The 19,409-nt window shown below is 38.6% G+C and overlaps 1 long non-coding RNA gene and 3 other non-coding genes across 4 annotated transcripts; 3 read left to right on the top strand and 1 right to left on the bottom strand.

The window, feature by feature from the left end:
* The first annotated feature begins 3,417 nt into the window (after nt 1-3,417).
* LOC134305915 (uncharacterized) lies at nt 3,418-3,877 on the top strand. Its single transcript, XR_010008862.1, has 3 exons — nt 3,418-3,444; nt 3,647-3,718; nt 3,819-3,877. It is a non-coding gene; the product is annotated as an uncharacterized LOC134305915 (long non-coding RNA).
* Nucleotides 3,878-9,733: 5,856 nt separating this feature from the next.
* Nucleotides 9,734-9,792, top strand: LOC134305917 (U7 small nuclear RNA). The gene has a single exon (XR_010008863.1). It is a non-coding gene; the product is annotated as a U7 small nuclear RNA (small nuclear RNA).
* A 417-nt stretch (nt 9,793-10,209) lies between these two features.
* LOC134305918 (U7 small nuclear RNA) lies at nt 10,210-10,268 on the top strand. Its single transcript, XR_010008864.1, has one exon. It is a non-coding gene; the product is annotated as a U7 small nuclear RNA (small nuclear RNA).
* Nucleotides 10,269-13,062: 2,794 nt separating this feature from the next.
* trnat-cgu (transfer RNA threonine (anticodon CGU)) lies at nt 13,063-13,134 on the bottom strand. Its single transcript has one exon. It is a non-coding gene; the product is annotated as a tRNA-Thr (tRNA).
* Nucleotides 13,135-19,409: the final 6,275 nt, after the last annotated feature.

Consider the following 19,409-nt stretch of genomic DNA (forward strand, 5'->3'; position numbering starts at 1 on the left):
TCTTTCAGGACAAGATCGACAAAATCAATCAATCCTTCTCTCCGACTGACCCACTTTCAACTGACCCTCAACCCACCAACACACTCACCAGCTTCACCCCACTCACCATGGATGAGGTTACACAGCTCCTCTCATCCAGCAATCCCACTACATGTGCACTTGACCCTATACCATCCACCATCCTCAAAGACATCTCACAGGACCTAATCCCCTTCATCACACCCATCATCAACAACTCCCTGACATCAGGTGTTGTCCCTACTGCATTTAAGAAGGCTCAGGTCATCCCCCTTCTTAAGAAACCTACACTAGACACTACAGACATCAACAACTACAGACCTGTCTCACTCCTCTCTTTTCTATCCAAAATTCTTGAACGTGCTGTCTATAACCAACTATCTGCCTTTCTCACTCAGAATGACCTCCACGATCCGTACCAGTCTGGCTTCAAGGCAGCGCATTCTACGGAAACCGCTCTTGTAGCGGTTACTGAGAAGCTTCATGCAGCCAAAGCAGCCAAACTGTCATCTGTCCTTATTCTTCTTGACCTCTCTGCAGCCTTTGACACAGTGAATCACAGCATTCTCTTGTCCACTCTCTCCAACCTTGGAGTAACAGGTTCAGCATGGCAATGGATGGCCTCCTACCTGGAAGGGCGCTCCTACCAAGTGTCATGGAGGGGATCCATATCTCCTCCATGCACTCTCTCAACCGGCGTTCCTCAGGGCTCTGTACTTGGCCCACTTCTTTTCTCTATCTACACCCGCTCTCTGGGCAAGGTCATAGCCTCCCATGGCTTCTCCTACCACTCCTATGCAGATGACACTCAGCTCATTCTGTCATTTCCTCCTGACGCGCAAGTCTCAGCTCGCATCTCAGCATGTCTGCAAGATATCTCACAATGGATGTCAGCTCATCATCTGAAACTTAATCCCAGCAAGACAGAGATGTTGCTCATTCCTGGAGATCAGTCTCCAACCCAGGACCTAGTAATTTCTCTGGATGACTCCCAGATCAGACCATCTGATAAGGTAAGAAGTCTTGGTGTTGTCCTTGATAACCAGCTGACATTCTCTCCTCATATAGCCAACATGACAAGATCATGCCGGTTCCTCCTGTACAACATCAGGAAGATTCGTCCCTTTCTCTCTAGGGAAGCTACCCAGATTCTGGTGCAATCACTTGTAATCTCACGGTTGGACTACTGCAACTCCCTTCTGGCTGGAGCTCCCATGTCCACGATTAAACCCTTACAGCTCATTCAAAATGCAGCTGCACGTGTGGTTTTTAACCAACCTAAACACTGCCACATCACCCCACTGCTACGTTCTCTTCACTGGCTTCCTGTAGCTGCACGCATTCAGTTTAAAACACTGACGCTCGCCTACAAAGCCAAAAATGGACCAGCCCCAAGCTACCTTTGTGGCCTAATCAAACCCCGCTCTGTACCACGCAACCTCCGAGCCTCTAGTCTCGCTCAACTTGAGCCCCCATCCAGGACTAAAGGAAGACAAGCATCAAGGCTGTTCTCTGTTCTAGCGCCGAAGTGGTGGAATGAACTTCCTCTGTCTGTCCGAACATCTGAGTCTCTTGCTGTCTTTAAAAAACGATTAAAAACCCACCTTTTTACTAAACACTTAGGCTGACTTGTACTTATTTACTAACATTTTGTTCCATTCTTATTCATTTCCAAAAAAAAAAAAAAAAAAAAAAAAAAAAGCACTTTGGTTCTAACAGGTTTTAGCAGATTTGTGTTCTTTGACTGTTGTTTTCCTAAACTTGAGAAATGAAATGTTCACTATAGAAGCACTTCTGTAAGTCGCTCTGGATAAGAGCGTCTGCTAAATGCTGAAAATGTAAATGTAAATGTAGATCACATTTCTCACCAGGCACTAAGAGAGATAGCCAGGCCCTTTGTCCATAGGAACACTGGCTCCCAACTTCCAACTGCACCAGGAGAACCTTATAGTTCACATACATTGAAGTCAGAAAGGCCTCCCAATGATGTGTTCCATATGTGGGGACATACCTATACGGGCCTCTCTATGGAATGCTCACTACAACTCACTAACCCCTACTAATTCAACTAGAAATGAGTATCACATATGAACTAATATTAAATGAGGTTTCTGAATAAAATATTTCATATAAAACTTCCAGATACATCATCTGCATATGAGGAAGAAATCTATGGAGAGATCTCAAATAACATGAACCTGAAGGTATGAACTTACATTGTAGAAAAGAAAAACAAGCCAGTAGCATCAGTGTGCACATTAAACCATTTACAGAAGGGTCATTAAGTTTGGCTAATTGAAATAATGGCATGTTTCTGACTTGAATGAGAGGGGCATTAAAAAGATCTCACAACATTTGAAGCCCAGGTCAATAGGACCTGCTAGTTAGAGAACGCTCACTTCCTAGCTAGCACGATAGATCTGGGCCGATTCCGGCTCCGGTTCGGCAGTGTTGGCTGTCTGTCGGCTCGGCACCCCACATCTGGCCCGATTACGGCTGCACATCCCCACTGTCGGCTGACTGAGACTCGGCGGACCTGCGGCACCCCACATCTGAATGATAACTGACAAGAGATTTTTAACTATTACCTTAATGTTAATACATGGTGGTGTCAGATAGAATCAGTTCACTACTTCAATACGAAAGGTTCCCTGAACGCATGCGCGTGGAGCCTCGACCATTTAGTTCAGTTTAAATAAGAAATCCGTTATTTTTTACACTTATTTATTGAGAATTTAAAGGTAACGTTAACAGCTGCTCTTTAGGACTAAAACTTACTAAAACATTATATTAAAAATACTGATATACTGTAGTAACAGCACAATATATAGAATCAAATACTTTTGTATTTTTGATAATTAATAATATATTATAGCTATGTTTTAACGTTAGCCAAAAATGCTAGCTTGGCAGGTACGGTAAACTAACTATCTAGCCAGCTATACATAAATATGGCAGCAAAGACTATCAAAAATAATTTAAAACATACACCTAAAGGAAACTTACACTGATATTATAAATACGATATAAACCATCTAACAATATAGCCAAGTTATATTACACACATAATATTTTAAAACGATTACATTAGTTACCTATACCTACAGCTGTATGGAGCTGGTGGTCCATTGTTTTTGAGTAAGGGGTGTGATGTATATAAAAGGTTGGTTACATTAGTTCCCTCTTCCTGGCAGTTGACAATATTATAAAAACTTTTAGTCATTGGCTGGCATAAATAACCCAGGAAACATGTTTACAAAGACAAAGCACATTATCATGCCTAAAGCACATATTTAAAGGTCTTTATACATTTCCTTGATTGAATGATTGAACTAATGTAGTGTTTATATTTCTGCAGTGACTTTTTGCGCACCCCGAGTCCAGCTCACTCAGCCACCTTCTGTAATTTGTGCTACACTGATCTTGGTAAGATAATCACAAAAGCTGCTTTTATCAACATACAGTTTGAAAGACATTTTCAGGATGGATTAGGGATACTGTATGCAAGCACTGTACATAACTGTAAAATATTATAATCAAAAAGTACATTATCATGTCTACAGCACATATTTCAAAGTTTGTGCTTATGTTTTTCAGCCTACTAAAGGCACTGTTTCTTCTGCTCTAGCACTGTTCTGGAAACTGCTTTTCATGATGCCACTCCTGCTGCCTGAGTGAATCAATAAACCATTTTAACCAGGTAAACATATTTAAACTACAGTTACCATCATTAAATGGAACTGGAAATTTGAATAAGATCCACATTGATCTATGAAAAATCATTTTTGTTTTCATTCTAGAATTACAGACCAGTGTCAGGAGGCAGGAGATCAGCAGTCAATTATGGCAGGACAAAACATTTTATAATAAATAAAAATACTTGAAATAAAATATTGAAAAATGTGTTTTGGTGTACATTTGTTTTTTTCTGTTACTGTTTTAATTGTACTCTATTATTAGTATTACTTATAATTATAATAAAGTATATATATATATATATATATATAAATAAATAAATATATATATATATATATATATATATATATATATATATAAATTTATTTATTTATTTATTTATTTATTTTTATTTTTCATAGCAATAAGAAGCAAGAACTGTTGTAGTAGTCCCAGTAACCATTAAAGGTTAAATATGGTGGGGGAAAGCCTTTTAAAAATCTCCAGTAGGCCAGAACTGCAATAATGGCTGTTCTGGCTAGCAGATGGTTAAGTGCTGGCATATTGCTGGCAGTCATGGCTGGGATCCGGGCAGCCGTATACGAGCCACAATCTATCCGTCATTCATTTTGACACCAGGCCAGATCCGGCTGCCGGATGTGGGCCGACACGAAAAGTTCCGGCATGCCGGATATGGCTGGGTCAGAGTTCAGGTTTAAGTTTGATGTTTGTTAAATTCGCTTTCTGGAATACCCCCCTGGTCGTGATGTTAGTGAATTAAACCTACATCACTCTGATGGTCTGACTGATGAGCTGTTCTGACAAGCTGCTTAAGCCCGGCTAGCTCAGTCAGTAGAGCATGAGACTCTTAATCTCAGGGTCGTTGGGCGAGTATCTTCATTTAACATCTACGGAAACCAAAAGAACGTTCTTCCACTTTGGACAGCCGGTCTCTGATGACTTATCAGGTGGATATTTGTGCTTGTAGGACTGTTGTTTACTGGATGTTTTTCAGTTACTTATTTCCACTATTCTGTGGAGCTACACATTGTTGTTGTGTCTCACATCCGTTTGATCAACAGGCAGGTTGGGCAATAAAAGACACTCGTCCCTGGGTGGGCTCGAACCACCAACCTTTCGGTTAACAGCCGAACGTGCTAACCGATTACGCCACAGAGACTCACACACAGCTGTTTCATTGGACGGTACACATGGGTCACATGACTCGCTAACGTTTAAGTCAGGCTAATAAACAGTGTAATACTCAGTGTTGCCAACTTATATATATTTAGCGAGTTTTCAGACCCTCGTGACTTTTTCTGGTGTTATTGGAGACTTTTGGAGACTCGGACGTGAGAGCACATATCGTTCTGCAGTTACTGTCCTCACCGAGCAGCAGGTGCTGCCGTTGTTCTGTTGACTTATTTTACCCAATACCATCGATTTGTCCTACCGAGCATGCGCACATCCGCTTTTGACTCGTTGAGTGGAACGCCTATAATTCTGTGCTACCTTTGCCTAATTTATTTCTGCTAGCGGTTAGTAATGTGTGGTTTTAGTTTTAATTCCTTTAAAAGTGTAAAGTTTAAGTGTATGTAATGCCGTTATCATGTGACTTATTTTGTATTCTATTTCAGATCTATACAAGGTGCTCAAATTATACATGATTGCATACAGTTGAATAACAGTTGTTTATCTAATGCTATGTGTTAATGTTTTATTTAACCATGTTTATACATGCGTTCAGTGATACATCTAGGAAAGCCAATCATTTTTAAATAACAATCTGCGACCTTAACATTACGACAACACAAAATGTATTCGGTTATTTTTCAGTTTTGTGCTTTCTTAGCAGTTCAGCTGCAAGGTCGTGTCTAATAAAGTTCATTACTGAGTGAATATGTTGAGCATTTATTACGTTATCTTGTACTTAGCTGTTTGTGTACGTCAAACAATGTTGTTGCTTTTCCCTTGTCAGTTCAGTTCTAATGATTTGTTCCTTATTCCATGTTTTTGTAGCTATAGATAAGATCTGTGTGATCTATAGTTTTCTCACTGGGATTTTATCCAAAAGGGTATGATAAATCACGGAGGTAAAACCTTAGAAGATATTCCTCATAGAGGGTTAGAATATTATTTACTACATGCCTGAGATACATGTAAACATACTACATTTTTACTATATGGCTGAGATACAGATCAATGGATCTATTGAGATGTGCTACCTACAGTTTACAATAATATATAGACCTTTCCACATGTGCTAACCCCTATGCAAATTAGGCGATGGCGTCATTTAGCGACTTCTAACGACTTTTTTAGGACAGCCAATAGCTACTTTCCTTACTGAGGAGTTGGCAACACTGACAGTGACCCACAGTATCCTCAGTGCAGGACTATCAGCCAATCACACAAATACCTCAGAAACAACCGGGAAAGTAAAAACACAAGTTTATTAATTAGTGTAAAATGAAGAAACTGTAAACATGAAACATGAAGAACAGCGGAGCCAAAATACAGAAAAGGTTCAGAGCTTTTACTTCATCAGATAGTTTATCAGTTAAACATAAAGCGTAAAACCATAAACACTATTTATAAATAAATACATTTCTTTAGTCGCCCACTTGAGATTTTTGTTTACATATGCCTGAAATTTGACAACCTAACCTAAACAGTTTTAAGCTTTTAATTATTTATTTATTTAGAAAGCCTGAACGACGGTCCTCTATAAGAAGCAGCTTGTTTACAGCGTCTCTCGTTTACGGCCACACCACCCTGAGAACACCTGTTCTCGGAAGCTACACTCTAAAAAGTAATGTGTCATTTTTTCTACACAACTACTGTGTCCTGTGGTCTGTAACATGTTTTGTGTCATTTCTGGCCACTTCTTACACAGACGCGTGTAAAGTAACTCCAATAGTTAGTCTACACAGAACTGTGAGAAAATACATTGCGTAAAAATATATATTTTTTCAATTTTACTTACATTTGTTGGATAAAATTTTTTATTTCTGACTAGAAACATAGATTATTTCACATGGAAGATTAAAAATAAATTAATAAATAAAAAATATGCGTTAATCACATTTCTCCTATCATGTATATCTGTGTTTCATGGTTGATTTCCTCTTTTTGGACCATGCAAGGAAAGGAGCAGGAGCAGTATGTTTTATTGATGTTTATTTAGTTCATGTTTATCAGTGTTTTGTTGTGTGTTTTATGTCAAGCCAAGCTATAAAAAGTAGGTTTTAACCCTGTGACCTGTTTTAACTTACAATAGACTCACAATTGACTTAGTTAGGTAAAAAAGGAGGCACTGAATTACATTAATATAAACCTAAGTTTGCTTTTCTGTTCCTATTCAGTAATAAATGTTCTGTTAAACATGACTAGTCGTTCTTTTTATTGGTATTATTTATCGTTAGCTAACTGGCTAACCGTTAATTGGACTTTTAGTTTGGTCAAAATGGCGCCACCACAGAATGACTGTGGATGAGGTTACCATAGCAACCCTCTGTGTGTTGAGTTTTCTCAAGGTAATTTACTTAACTGAACTATTGGGACTGTGTGGTTACAGTGATTCAGTAACATTATTTCAGTTAAATCTCATTATGAGAAGCGGATTTTAATCATTTTAACATTTTTCTTTAGCTCAGTTTAGCTCAGTTCGTTTTACTGAATCAATTATTTTAAATCATCCGTTTCAACGAATCGAAAAACTGAATCGATTGATTCATTAGGATTTAAGAGGATCTAATGCAGTCGGTTCGGAGGTTCAGAATCAGTTCGGAAGAATCGGTTCTATAAGTCGAATCGTTAGGAACATTGCTTATTGTTATTAGCGTTAAAGCTGGTAGTGGTGGATATATTTAGGGTAAAGCACAACTCTTCCAAAATACATCATCTGATTTACTAGGGTAGTAAATCATCTGATTTACCAGAAGGTAAAGGAAACATTTGAGCTTGTATGCTGTAACTAGTTTGCAGGTGACTTGTTTAATAGTTGTTAAACAGCCTATGTGAATATTAGAGACATGACAAATTTGGAGGAATATTAGTTGTGTTAGCTGATTACTCATTTGGTTGGTTGACTAATCAAATATTTAATGTTGTAAATGTCTAATTCAGTTAATATTTTGTAATGTGATTACACAAGACTCTCTGAGAGAGAAACACAGTAGTACCTTGTAATGATATTTTTTATCTTTCTTTTAGGACAGAGAAACAGACCTTTTACGAGTCATCTTTAAGAATGGAAAAGAAAAGTTCAAGAAAGATATATTTTGTACCTTTACTGTTAAACTGTTTGTAATTTGTTTTAATTTATCACTTGTCACAAAAAAAGAATGGTATTTAAACATTTGTAATATTGTACACTTTATTTTACCCATTTTCTTAATTACACATAATCAACACACATTGTGTAAGAACAACACATTGTGTGTGTTAAGTATCCTAACACGGTGGGTGTGCAAAAACAGGATGACACATTTACTGTGTTTAAATCAACACAGTATGTGTCGTCCCTGAGCACACTCTTCACATGTTGAAATTCCACACAGTGTGTGTCGTTTTTAACACATTTCTTTTTAGAGTGTAGGTAATGTGTGTGTGTGTTATGTGTGTTAGGTGCAGTGGTGTATAAAGTACCTGAAGGCCATACTTGAGTAAAAGTACAAGTATCTTACCAGAAATTTACTTTGATAGAAGTAAAAGTCACCTTTTAAAATATTACTTGAGTAAAAGTCTAAAAGTATCTGGTGTTTAATGTACTTAAGTATCAAAAGTAATTTGATATTAAATGTACTTAAGTATTAAAAGTAAAAGTAAATGCTGTTAGTATAAACTGAAGCGGTCATTTAGAAAAATATAAGATTGTTCTTTTAAGCCTGTAAACCACCTTAACAAGCTTTTTTCTTCCTTCCATCTGAACATGATCTGTGCCAATTCATGATTATAATCAGCTGTTCACATCACCTATTTGAAATCACGTCATTATTTAGTTATTTTTAACCTTATTACGAGGACTAAATTGCCCTGTTCCAACTTTTTTTAGAATGTGTTGTAGCTTAAAATGCATGTATGTGTATGTTAAGAATGAAGTTGACCAGACAAAACATGAAATATTTTGGGTTCATAAAAGATGGAATAAGAGTCGATGTAAGTGTAAAAAACACTGCATCTATTTTATTTGCATTTTCTATACTGTTCCATTTTTTTTTTTGATTTGGGTAGTAAATTCAAGTTATAGATACTGTATATATCCCAATAACCTAAAACAACTGAATTTTGGCAGAATTAATTTAAAAGCAAAACTCAAGCAAGTTTAACTAAACGTGTGGCACTTTTAACCCTTTAATGATCTGTTCAACCATTAGTATAATGTAAATAGCTGGGTAAAATAAGCTGTATTTAAATAATCTTTTTTTGGCTGTATCTACTCCCTGATTGGCGTGTGTTAAACGTAAAAAACATTGGTATTCTTACTTTAAGAAAACACCATTTCTAAATTATGTGTCAACCTGAAGCAGCAGCTGAAAAATCATCCATAAAATTTTGAAAGTTGAGTTCTTGTTGAGAGCATTAAAGAGTTAAGAATTACCGGTACGTTTGTAAGGGATATGTTCAATCTGATGCAAATAGAAACCATAGCCTTGAACTTTTATTTAAGTTTTCATTTTTCAGGTACTCAAGTATAAGGAAACTAGTTTGTGTGATGTATCTTCTATTGTATTTGTGGTATAACACAATATTACGGAGTCCTTCAACAAACAATCCAAATTGTATTATTCCTTACTCTTAACACTAAAGTAAACGTTTAAGAGATATCTGTTAATTTCCTATATTATCCAGCACCTTTCTTCAACGAACAAGAGACTGTAAATAAGGCTTATACTTCTTTATCCTCCAAATTATTCAGCAATTAAAAAACAATTTGCATAGACCACGCCCATAACTTCATTCAGCTTTTCCACATGTTCACCATCTGTGAGAAAACCTTGCAAAACAATCCCTACTTTAACAGTTCTATCACACAGGTAGGAAATTTGTCTCTTTTAGTATTTGTCTAGAAGGGTCCTGAAGTTATTAGGACCCCACCATTACCTGTATAAAGAAAGACTATTCATTCTTTAAATAAGATTTTTTAATATTTAGTCATACTATTTAAACTCTCACTGTCCAGAAACCCATATATCCTATTGTTTGGCCCAATGGTTAAAGAGTCCTTTAGCAAGATAATCTGGCCAAACAAGCCACATTTTATTTAACCCTTTCTCTTAACACTAAAGTAAACTTTTAAGAAATATCTGATAGTGTCCTATGTTATCCAGCACCTTTCTTCAACAAATAAGAGACTGTAAATAAGGCTAATGCTTCTTCATGGTCCAAATTATTCAGCAAATAAACAATTTGCATAAGCCACACCCACAACTTCATTCAGCTGTTCCACATGTTCACCATCTGTGAGAAAACCTTGCAGAACAATCCCTACTTTAACAGTTCTACCACACAACTAGGAAATTTGTCTCTTTTAGTATTTGTCTAGAAGGGTTCTAAAGTTATTAGGACCCCACCATTACCTGTATAAAGAAAGACTCAATAAAATTTTGTCATAAGGGCTTTTAAACCTTTGGTCTAAGAATCATGTTTATAAGGGATATGCTCAATCTGGTGTAAATAGAATCCATAGCCTGGAACTTTCATTTAAGTTTTCATTTATAAGGAAGCTAGTTTGTTCAACACATCTTCAATTGTATTTATGGTACAGCACAATATTACAGAGTCCTTCAACAAACAATCCAAATTGTATTATTCCTTACTCTTAACACTAAAGTAAACGTAGAATGACTATAGTTACGCTTTTTTGCGCAAGGGACTCTAGCCTCTCGATCCCCCGCTCCCCTGTTGTGAGCCACTTAGTACCCATTATCATGGTAATGACCCACAGCCACAGTCTACACACAAACACCTCACACACATCATCCCCCTCTGCCCTAATTTTACAGACAGGCCTGAGTTACAGGTCTGTGAGAGCCAGAGATCTTGCTTGTTTGTGGGTGACCAAATACTTATTTTCCACCATAATTTACAAATAAATTCTTTAAAATTTCCTACAATGTGATTTTCTTTTTTTTTTTTTTTTCATTTTGTCTCTCATAGTTGAAGTGTACCTATGATGAAAATTACAAACCTCTCTCATCTTTCTAAGTAGGAGAACTTGCACAATCAGTGGCTGACTAAATACTTTTTGACCCCACTGTATATGGCCAAGGGGATACCAGGGACATCATGTGCAGCGTAGATATTTATTTATATGCACACCTTTATGGCTCAAACAATGTGCGCATTGCTTTTCTGTTTAATACATGGTACTGGAATGCAACATACGGCAATTGATTTCACAACATACAGAGGTAGAAGTTCCTGCTGGTAATGTCCTGCTAACAGATAACAGACTGATATATCAGATGTCTTGTAATGCTGATGTATTCGCAAATCAGAGCCGTTTTGAGCTTATATTAGGTGGCATACAAACGTGTAAACAGGTATGGCACTTCTGTGCAATACATATGCAGCAGGCCTAATTGTTAAAAAAATAAATTTTTGGACTAAACTCATTAAAGATTTGTAATATTTAAATCTGTGAATAAAATGCATGAGTGCAAAAAGGTGATAATGCCAACTGGTCTGGTTTACCATTGATGCAGGGGCACATATTGGGACTTTAGAGACAATAGAGTGCAGAAATATAGGGTGTGTGCTGTGTGTGACTGTTAAGCTGCTAACATTTGGTATCAAGCAAGAACAGAGAAAAATTCTACTTAGAAAAAATGCACTAATTAGTGTCCTTGGTTTCTCAATTTCATATAATTAATAAAGAAATTTTGTAGTTAGTCTGAGATCTCTAACAAGTGTGACAGGAAATTTTATACTTTAATAGTTATTTGCATTAAACTCATAAGTTATTTGCTTTTTTAGTTTATTGCTTTCTTAGATCAATAGACCACTGAAGTCGTGCGTCATTCTGTAGTCCTCGTTATGCCCATATTTGGAGACCTGGGTCTAAGCGCGATTTCCAGTGGGAAAAAAGGTAACTCACAGGTTTGCTGTGATAAACGTTGGGGGTGGGTTGAATAGTGTGTTATCTGCTAGCATTTGCATGACAAAAGAGGACTGATAGCACTCTAATGGTTGTGTAGAAGGAGGGGTTTGTCCTCAGAATCTCAGATTTTCAGTCAAGCTAGTGTTAAAGACATGCATGTTCCTCAGCACCATGAATATTTCCTCTGTTAGTGTAATACAGAAGTTATCTGAGGAAATATTTTTTATGAGTTTTTAAAAATGATGGGACACATCATGTCTGCACTGAATTAATTACAAACTAATGTAGTGAAACGTTTTATTTGTGGTTCGAATGTAATCGGTAGCTAGATATCTGAACAATGTTAATGCTAATAATAATAATAATAAAAACAATGGTGCTGTGGCTTTACTTTGTTAATCATTCCTAACTTACATCAGTGTGTTAGACGGGGAGATTCTGAAATGACGATTATTCTGTATCTTTGAGTGAACGATGCGCTTTTACAAAACGTTTGCATCTGCGCATTAATGTGTTTAACCGCTGATGTAATTTACAAGCGCAGATTCACCAAACCTGCTGCGGTCTGTCACACATCTCACATTGTTTAGCTAAAAAATGTCGTTTCATTCTGTAGTAACGAGTAACGAATTCGCATACAGCAAATGTATCGGAGTAAAAGTACCCAATTTCTTTAGGAAATGTAGTGGAGTAAAAGTGAAAGTTGCCGAATTTTTTTATACTCCAGTGAAGTACACATACTCCAAAAAACTACTTAAGTACTGTAACGAAGTATTATTACTTCGTTACTATACACCACTGTAAACCTTCAACGGGTACGAGAGTCTTTGCAAAAAGAGAAGCAAAACCAGGAGCAGGAATCTCTAGCCTCTGTCAAGTGAGGGATTGCAGATTTAACAGCACACTTGCATAGTCTTCTGTGGTAGCGGTTAAGAACTGGCTCTCTGAACCGGTTGGCTCCAAAAGACATTAAACACTCAGTTAACAAGCTCCATCATGTCATGCAAGCCAATAGAAAGTCCAATCCAAAATTCATCTAACTCCTGTACCTTTGCTCAGTCAGCTGGGTGAAGTTTAAAATAAGCTTGTGATTGAGTCTGACTAAGTACCTGGATATTTCAAGGGATTGTGACACTCTGGAGCTCATACAGGCACGACATGCAGTACCTCTAAGCTGCCATCCCTATGTAGAGGAAATATGCTGGTGTGGAAGCACAGCATTAATGTGATAAATAAGACCTGCAAGGGAAAATAAGAAATTAGTTAGGCACGAACGGGGATTGAACCCGTGATCTTCGGTTTACGAGACCGACGCCTTACCACTTGGCCATCGCGCCTCTCTAGGTAGCTGGCAGAAAGTTGAAAAAACGTTTTTGTGCAAAAGTAACAACTGGAAGCTGAGCACATTCTTAAAGTTCAAGAGTAACAAGCAGAACGCCAGCTTGATCATGACCGTTCTTAAAGCCATAGCCTTTAGAAGCACACTTTTTTCTGCAAGCTTTTTTCTAGCAGAGTGAAACAACAAGCTACAGGAGATGCAAGAGATTGAACCCGGGGCCTCATACATGCAAAGCATGCACTCTACCACTGAGCTACATCCCCCGGAGCTGGCATTAATGTAACAGGTACAGGACTCTTTGCAAAAACAAAAAGAGACCCATGACCAGGTATCTTTAGCTTCTAGCAGGCAGGGGATTGAAAATTTAAAGGCACACTTGCAGAGTAATCTGTGGTAGTGTTAGGATGAATCTTTTTAGTTCACGAGGCCCTGAAGAAGCAGTCGGGAAGTCCAGAAAGTACTCTTTAAAACACTTTATTAAGTGTAAAAATGATCTGTGAATATATGCCAGAGCTAGGCCGATCGGCGCTCCTTTCTCCTGCAGTCTAGACACACAACCACCCAAGAAAGAGAGCCAGCTTCTCAACGCGCCTTTCTTTTTAAACTAGTCTAGGCTCCTCCTCCGCCGCTGCTGTTGGAGCCAATGAAATGTGCTAAAAAGCCCAGGGCTCCGCCTCCCCCCCTCGGTAGGAGTCAGGGAGGGATCCGGGTCACGGCGCCATTTTGAACAATAGGCCATGCGGCCTGGATGTAAAATTGCCGTAAAACTTCCCATATTGAAATTATGTTTAATAATGATGTTTAATAATGATGTTATGTTCCAAAAATCCTAACAAACCCCCCTTGAAAGCATCTTAATGCTTTCACATCAACTTTTAACTATAGGTTAGGTGTCTCTAGATTCCAGGAGATAGGATAGCCGTCAGCAACCCCCAATTTAACCCCTTCTGACTACATGGCCACTGGGCTGAATTTTTTACAATAAAAGTTATCTAAAAAATAAAAAGGCTACCAGTTAAACTAAAGGAACTGTACCTATCGCAACAGCTCCTAACCCTAAAACAAACAAACAAACAACAAATAATAAAAACAGGAAATCAAAATAAAGTAATTTAAAAAATAGGAAATCAAAAAGAGAAGAAAAAAAATAAAAACAATGGGTGCGTAGCTTCCACAGGAAGTCCGTTCAGGTTGTCCTCCACCGGACGGAGCTGCAGATATTCAGAAGGGGCCCATAGCTCCTGTTTCTCTGCATGGCTCCTACTGTCCCATGGATTCCACCCTGTCGGTCTTACCTGTTTCCGCAGCGGCACAAACATTTAAACGATGAAACACAGAGAATATCTTTTCTAAAAATAGCAGAGTACCAAACATATATCCATCGTACACAATCCTGAGCTAACCCCTTGCGTTTTGTAGCTAAACTATGTGTGTTGTACTTAACCAGTGTTTTCAAGGACGATCTGCGTGTCTGCGAACTATATGTTTATGTTTTTCCCTCCTAGTCTAACCAAATCCTTTCTCTTCTTCTTGTTCCGGTGGCTCCTCTGGACTCTTCTTTCGCATGGTCGGTTTTGTCGGGCTTTCTGCTGTGGTTTGTTCCCTGTAGGCAGGTCCAGTTGGTGTCACTTCTGTCTCTCGGAGTGGGTCTTCCAATTCCCACGAAGTCTACCTCTGCCAGTCCTTCCAAGTCTCCTTCCTTCCTCTCGGTGTATGATCCGTAGTGCTGGTCCTCTCTCCTCATTTTCTCTGGACGGTTTTACCTTTAATTAAGCAGAGTTAGTAGCACTTATGCCGCTCGAAGTGGGTCTTCCGGCCCACCTTCAAGGGTATCCTCCTCATCATCATCTACATGATATCTAGACAAATCAGCCAACATCATCTGGATAACTGGTGTATCCTGCCCCCCTCTGCTTCCTCTACACACTACTTCTATCACAAATTTTTCTATTAATACCCTGATGCACGGGATACCACCACAACAACATATCACTAATATTACCAACCCTACACATACTGACATCACCAAACTCGCAATAACTTCCTTCCATGGCCCAAACATCCCTTCTAGCCACTTAACCCATTCATTGTTTATCCCTGAATTTTCCTTCCATTCTCGTGACAAAGCCCTTAATCCTTCCAAAGCTCGTGTCACACTACTATCGGGTGCAGTATTATTGGGGATGAAGGTGCAACACGATGACCCCACAATCTGGCAAACTCCACCTTTCTCTGCTGACAACATGTCTAATGCCATTCTATTCTGTAAGGTCATAAGTGAAGTCTGGTCTAGCTGGTCTCTCAGTCCCTCAATGGCCTGAACACTGAAATTAACAAATCTCTGCTGATAGAGATAGTTTATCCAGTCTACATTCTTATTGATAGTTACCCACCAAAAGAGTGCACTTTCAAACCCTGCAGCAATCTGGTTCCTAGCCTTAAATTCATCTGGGACCCCCCTTGGGACCCCTATACCATCAATCCACACGGTCTTGTCGAAGGATCCGCCAGGTTTGACCTCTCGGGTGTCTCTTCGATGGTTGTGGTGATTGGTCAGGACGTCCCCGGCATCCTCCACTCCGTGCTGCTTGTAAATTCTGAAAGGCATGATCAGAAAGACCAACGCACACTCCCCAGACCAATTCCCATGTAACCTTCGCCGGATTCTCATATCTCCGCACAACCATATTAAATCCGCCCCACTGAATTTTTGTGCATTCAGCTGGCTGCCTGTATAATTCCCATCACTATCCAGGATAATGGTTTCCCTACACCATCCTTTTGAAAAATGTCCCCTGTTTATCGGTCCTGGTTTATTGCTCCTGAAACAGGTGTAATTGCCTTTATAGGCTTTGATGTTGGTTGGGGTTGGTTCCTGAGTTAATGGGTGGGACCTGGATAAGTTCTCACACCCTATTGGCGCAATCTCATTGAACAATGAGATTAGGCATGTCCAATTACCTGAAATTACTGGATGAGTGGCCAAATTAGGTTTTGCAGCTGCACATACGACTTTCGCTAAGGGCTTTTCCACGCTCAATTTCTTTACTGCAGGGGCACCTTCCAATTCCCTTTTACATTTGTCAACTTTATATTTTAGATACATTTAGAAAATTTTTAATACGTTGTTCAGAACCCGGTGGGGCTTTAGTTTCCAGTGGATAGAGACCAACCTTTGTCCAACTCAGTTCCTCAACTTTTGCGCCTGTTTTCGCCTTCTCTTTGACAGAGGAGGTTTCCACCAGTCGCTTAACAACTACTTGTTTCAATTCTCTGTGTTAAATTAGACATTTTAGACCGCTTTAAACAACCTTTCGAGCCAAATCTGTAACACGTATCAAGAAAAAGACAAACTGATAGGTTTTAACGAGTCACACCCTAGAACAGAAGATTCCTGCCTAGTCGAAGAATACGAGTATTCTTTTAACATTCACTGGCACAACTCACTCGGTTGTCCAAACACAGCTCAGACAAAAGAACGTAAACCTCAGTACAACAACAGTGTCTACTGGAAACAAACAATTACTTCACAGCGACCGACAATGGCCCTATGGAAACAAACATATACTTCAGGGCAATCGACAGTGATCCCCTGGAAACAAACAGTCACTTCACAGCGACCGACAATGGTCCTATGGAAACAAACATATACTTCAGGGCAACCGACAGTGATCCCCTGGAAACAAACAGTCACTTCACAGCGACCGACAATGGTCCTATGGAAACAAACACATACTTCAGGGCAACCGACAGTGATCCCCTGGAAACAAACAATTACTTCACTATTTGTCTCTCATACTGCATTAACCCTTCCTGCTATATAAAATTTCACTTCAAACTGTTCAAACTGATCAGAGCAGAAGGTGCATACACATTACATCTAACATTTTCTACACTTATTCTACTTCATCATCGCCGCATACTAGAGAGCCTTCAAATTTTCTAAATCACATTTTTCCCAATACAAAATCACCAATCCACTATTTATTATTTACTCTGCCCTACTTAAAATAACAACAGCTCTGCTATATCAACTTCCATCAGTCCTACAAACCCCTGACTTATATTATTTATTCATTCAGATTTTTACCCCAACTTTTGGTCACTGGTACTGACACACCTCCTGCTTCTAACAATACAGACTCCATTTCCCACAATCCAACAGACTCTCACATGACCATCTCCTGCTCCTAGTCAGCCAATCCCTCATGCTCATCATCACCAGCACTTTGATCCACTTTGGCTTTCTTGAATCACATTAAACTCTACTTAAATAGTTCCACTTAGTTAACTGTCTACTAGACTATTCGATACTTCTCACCTACCAAGTTATTTTCTTCACTGTTCTCTCAATCTTTAAACTGCACTCATCTATGATCATGCATAGTATTGCCACAAGGTTTACTGCACCACATTGAACCAATCTAACTTCTTCAATAAACTATATAATATAAAATGAGTGAGTTGACCTGATCAATTAGCTAGAAAAGATTCATCGGATACAACACAAGCCTCAAATATTAACAATTGCCAATTAACAATTTCCAAAAAATATTACCAATTAAATTTAATCTTACCGGAGTCCGTGTAAGCAATTATATTTAATCTCCTGAGACCCGAGCTTTGATTTTTTCAATGCATTTTTCCTATTCCTTTTGTTTTTTAACCTTATTAGTTGGGCGACACGGTGGCTCAGTGGGTAGTATCGTCGCACACTGTCACAGCAAGAAGTTCCCCCCTGTTTGACACATGGTTCTACTCATGGGTCAATTTGGTATGGTATAGTATTTTTAGTAAGACATGGTTTGCCCACTGGACATCTCCGAACATCAGGAGACACACAATCAGAACCTTCTAAATGTGTTTATTCTGTTGGAAAGCACAGAATTTTAAAGTTAGTTCAATCAAAGTCTGGTGTTAGCTGGACCTGTAAACAAATAATGTCGTTAGTGAGCAGTGGAAGGTGTGTAACAGCTTTGTCGGCAGTGTCACCTCTGGCATTGCCCTGTAAAATTGGAACAAAACTTTAGAACATGCACAATTTACAAAATGGCTCTCTGTTTGGGCAGCAGAATTGCATCCACAAGTTGTGCAACAAGGTATGGTGGGCGATTTCCAAATTTAAATTAGTCAAAACAAGACACTCTCCTACCAAATACAACCAATTGTTCGATTCCATATGTGAAAGTTTAGATCATAAACATGTAAGCAGTTTTGCTTTCAGCCAGTCTAGGGGCTGTTATTAGAGCATGTAGTTCAACAGTTTAAGCCAATAAATTGAATAGGAGGGACAATGACACAAAGTATCATTTGCTAACATTTTAACTAAGCCCACTTGTTTCCTGTCTGTTGCAGCATCTCTGGATGCAAATCCTTTCACAAACATTTCCAATTCAGGATTCCTATCAGGCCCAGAAAAAATAGATAGAGTAATATAGTCCTGATGTTCACCATCTTCCCTGTAGTGTATGAGATATGAGGTTGAGTGAGAATACTATTGATTCTGTTTTTTCTCGCTCTTGACAGGGTAAAGGCTGTGGAAATCAAAAATGCAGTCACACCATGACTTGTATTGACAATAAGAGGATGACATGACCAAATGTGCTGTTTGAGCTATGGTACAAGGGTACAGCTCTCCACTCCCCCCTTTTCTGAAAAAGAACTGCATTTATAATGCCATTCTTTTCAGAAACATTCAAATAGAAAGGGTCAGAGTATTTCGGTTGTTGTAGGTCACTGGCTAAGGTCAGTTGCTGTTTTAATTCAATAAAAGCAGCCTCAAGGGGCTTGGCCAACTCTACTTAGGTTGTTAGGTTTCTTTGACCTAACCTGGTAATTTCAGCCCTCAAAGGTGCAACCAAGCCTGAGTAATTAGGGATGTAGTTCCTGGAATAACCTGTCAAGCCAAGAAAAGACAGAAGGTGACTCACGGTAGTTGGCTTCGGGTGATTCAGGATGCAACCTCTGGTGTCAGCAGTCAGGTATTGACCCTTTGCTGGAAACCCTCCATCCTAGAAATGTCACGACAGGTCGGCATATCTGCAGTTTGGCTTTGTTGACTTTGTATCCTGTAAACTTCTGAACCCTGCAACAGTCTATGAAATCTCACTCTTTACAACTACACAATATTTTAGAAACAGTAACATGTTAGCTTTTACTTTTTACTTGTATTCAGCATTTGTACACAGAGAAAAAACACGACATCATTCTCAATTAAACACAAGCTTTGACAATATATAATCTAATATATCAACACATGTCTTAATCAGAGGT

This window comes from Trichomycterus rosablanca, unplaced genomic scaffold, assembly GCF_030014385.1.
Source record: "Trichomycterus rosablanca isolate fTriRos1 unplaced genomic scaffold, fTriRos1.hap1 scaffold_165, whole genome shotgun sequence".
In the NCBI taxonomy this organism is placed as follows: domain Eukaryota; kingdom Metazoa; phylum Chordata; class Actinopteri; order Siluriformes; family Trichomycteridae; genus Trichomycterus; species Trichomycterus rosablanca.